The sequence below is a fragment of the Jatropha curcas genome, chromosome 6 (genome assembly GCF_041381405.1).
Source record: "Jatropha curcas cultivar XTBG-Jc1 chromosome 6, XTBG_Jcur_1.0, whole genome shotgun sequence".
NCBI lineage: Eukaryota > Viridiplantae > Streptophyta > Magnoliopsida > Malpighiales > Euphorbiaceae > Jatropha > Jatropha curcas.
This window is the reverse complement of record NC_143156.1, coordinates 754529-758419: the sequence shown is the minus strand read 5'-3', so window position 1 is coordinate 758419 and position 3891 is coordinate 754529. Positions and strand designations below refer to the sequence as shown.

General features: G+C 33.7%; 1 pseudogene; it reads right to left on the bottom strand.

Annotated features, from left to right (window-relative positions):
* Positions 1-2083: 2083 nt before the first annotated feature.
* On the bottom strand, positions 2084-3490 carry LOC149495191 (anthocyanidin 3-O-glucosyltransferase 7 pseudogene; annotated as a pseudogene).
* Positions 3491-3891: the final 401 nt, after the last annotated feature.

Sequence of the window (3891 nt, the reverse complement as noted above, 5' to 3'; positions counted from 1 at the left end):
ATATAGTGCAGATTGCAATTTGGAATTCGTATTAAAAAACACTTCTAGCTCAGGTGCATTTAAATATTTTTAGTAGACAGCTGAAATGTGACCAATAGCTCAGGTGCATTTAAATATTTTTAGTACATACAAATAAGAATTAACGAAGACTTTGGCAGGTGATGACAAGTTGCCCATTAACGTTATATTATACATTTTAAATATTTAAGATGATCGTTATTGACTAAGGATTTAAAAAATGGAGGGGGTGGGAGAATTCAGACTTTCACATGCATTGGAGATTATAATGTGTCTAAAGAATCTGAAACCAAGTCATTCAATAGCCAGTTTTTTTTTTTTTTTTTTTTTTTAACCAGGAGTTTTTTTATCCTCAAGTAAAATGTGTTTCGCGTAGATCGAATTTACGTTCTCATCCTTATAGAAATTGTGGTCACTAATCATCTCAACTAATACTTTATTAGTTATCTATCCTTAATTATTGGTAACAGGTGCATGAACCATTTCATATTTATAGGCTACTGGAAATGACTATTTTTATGGCTCGAACCACCTCATAAATGGGATAGTCTAATAAGTGGAATGACTATTTCAGCAGACACACAACAGAGACTATAATTATAACGAAAAAATAAATTCATAACCGCAATTGCGGAAATTACAAAAATTGTCAAGATTAAGACTTCTTTTTATCATTTAGTCTAATAATTATACCCTCAACTCTCACATCAAATCCCCCACACACCTGCAATTTATGCATTTATAAGAATTATACCCACCATGTGTTTTTTTTTTTCTTTTCTTTTGATAAGAACATGCGTTACGCGCAAACACGTCATGCAAGAAACCCATTTGAAAGTGACCAAAAAATGGCTTAGTAAGACTGAATTCAATTGCTTCAACTAATATCACTCTTCACTGCCCAATTCTACAATTGTTACAAAACTTATACTTCCTCCGATTCTAAATACCTAGCGTATTTGAGAACACAGTACTTTTCTATGTGTGATAAGTATTTAGGAACGGAGAATATTGTATTTTTAAATACTTATCATATTTATGAATTTCATAAATAATAAATTATTTCTTCCGTTTTTACCCTTTATACGATCAACATTGATTGTTTCAATTTTCCAATAATTGATAGTAACTTAAACAAATTAAAAATAATATAGTCCATTCACTTAATAATTTATTGTAAAATATATAAATTGAATAATTTTTTTTAAAAAATGAGTCTTTTGGAAACGGAAGGAGTATAGACAACAGAACAGGAGTATATTGGCCGCAAGTTGACAAACAAAAAAGAAAAAAAAAAATGCATTTGTCAAATTATTATTATTATTATTAATTAAACCGAGGTTGTCTGCTTTAGGATTCTCCCAAGCCAAGTTGGAGTCATAAGATAAGGACATCAAGAATTTCTGACTTCAATTCTGTTGGAATACGAGCTACCTATTAAATCAATACTCTCGAATCATATAGAATGTAAAGGGTTGAAAAGCAAAATGACCTTGAGAAAGCTTCTATTGCCAGTTTATGTACCAACTTCTTTAATGCAAGCAAAATTAATGATTGAAAAGCAATGAAAAATTTATAAAGGTAGAAAAGGCATATTTATATATATGGCCTTTCAACTTCTTTTAGTTAGACAAAACTTATAAAATAAAATTAAAACAAACCTTGTTCATAAGCACCTCCAGGAGCATTGATGGTCTCTAAAATTGCACCTATTAAACCCAAGATGCAAAATTATTACCGCAAATTACAACTTTAGGAGGCATACGATGGGTCACTCAAAAAATTTCGTGGTGCTACTACATGGAAAAAAATCCTAAAAATCTAGACAACTTTATGCATAAGTCTAATATTTTGAAGAGTGAAAAATAAGATATATATATCAAATAGCAAATAAGTGCGGTTTATTTGACAGTAATTTCACAAAACGCATGGTACATCATCCACAAATTTAAAATTAAAATTCGACCTGCTCTTAATTTATTTTCTTACGTATGTTATATGTATACTCTTAATTATTTAGAAGTATAGTATACATAAAAATCATAACACCATTCTTCTCTCTAATTTAGCCACTAATTAACTGCGACAAAGTCTTCAGATTCTTAGCAGCACCAGAATCAGGACCATCAGCTTTGATCAAAACTTGTTTTAGTTCATCACAGGCCTGTCTCATTTTCTTCTTTTTTTCCTGCTCAAAAACTATTTCCAAACACTTAACCATTCTACTTTTAGTGATAACTCTATCTTCAACTCTCACTCCAATCCCCCACACCTCCTCTGCAATTTTTGCATTTATATGATTATCTGCCCAAACTGACCTAAAAATCATTGGCACTCCACTCAATATACTCTCCTGCAATGAATGATACCCTCCATGGGTTACAAACACACCAACTGAACCATGTTGCAGAATCTTTCTCTGTGGTGCCCAAGAAACCACCATTCCTTTCTCTTTTGTTCTTTCAAGAAACCCTTCTGGAAGATTTTCTTTGCATTTGTCTTTAAGAGACCAGAGAAATGGCTTACCACTAAATTCAATTGCTTCAGCTAATGCCATTAACTCTTCACTGCCCAATTCTACAACTGTTCCAAAAGATATATAGACAACAGAACCAACTTTTTGTCTATCGAGCCATGAAAATAAACAACCTGCAGAAGTAGAACTACCATCATTCTCCTGTGTAATCGATAAAGTTGAGCAAACCATGTAGAGTAAGTTCTTAACTTTTGATTTTAGATAATTTGTGAGAGGAATTGGGTTTAGTTCTTCATAGGTATTCAACAAAAGAGCTTTTGCTTGCGGTAGTTTTTGTGCCATACGATATAAATATGGCACAAGTTCATTACTTGGCTTGCTTAAATGTATTTCATGGGGTAAATCTTTAAAGGGTAGAGAAGATAATCCAGGAATAACATCTAAATGATCATTTTCGCTTTTAGCATTAGCGAAAAGCTTTTGAATTTTATCCATTTCAAAATAGCAAACAAGATCATTTGGATGAGGTACCGTAAAGGCTATCCATGGAACATTCATATCCTCCGCCATTTTTCCAAGCGGAGAACAGATAACAGCATCCGTCATTATGCAAGTAACTTCCCTCCGGCTACCGGTTGTTCTCTCGGTGTCCGCCAGCACTTCTTCAATACGGCGTTCGAAGTTGTACGGTAACTGTTCGAGGAAATGCCTGACTTCCGCGGCATGATCTATTGTTAAGTGATTAACTCCTTCCGGAATGCCATCGTCTACGTCGTAGGACATGAGGTTGGCTGGTAATGGAGAGTTCTTTTGAGATGACTTGATAATGGAGTTTGTTTTCGGTAAGCTGAAGAAAGAAAACTGAGTTTGAGGAGCTTCTGTGGCTAATTTACGAACTAAGTTGAAGAAACCTAATGGATGGCTACTAAATGGCCATGTGCACACAGCTACATGACTTGTTGCTATTTGTGGTGATGAGCTTTGGGTTGATGGCATTGTGAAGAGAGATTAGGGAAATAAGAAAGAAAGATTATATATATATATATATATATATATATATATATATATATAATCTTTCTTTCTTATAATGCTTGCTAATGAGATGGTTCATGAAATTGATAGAGCATCGAGGGGACACAATCTAGCCATCAAGTTAGATATGGCTAAAGCATTTGACAGGGTGGATTGGAAGTTTTTAGAAGCAGTTCTGGTAAGATTTGGCTTCTCCGCTCATATGATCAATATTATTATGAGCAATCTTGCTTCTACCCGGCTTTCTGTGTTGATTAATGGAGTTCCTTACGGATTCTTTCAACCGACTAGAGGAGTTAAACAGGGAGATCCATTGTCACCATATCTGTTCATTTTAGCTTCTGAAAGCTTTACTCGGGGTCTCA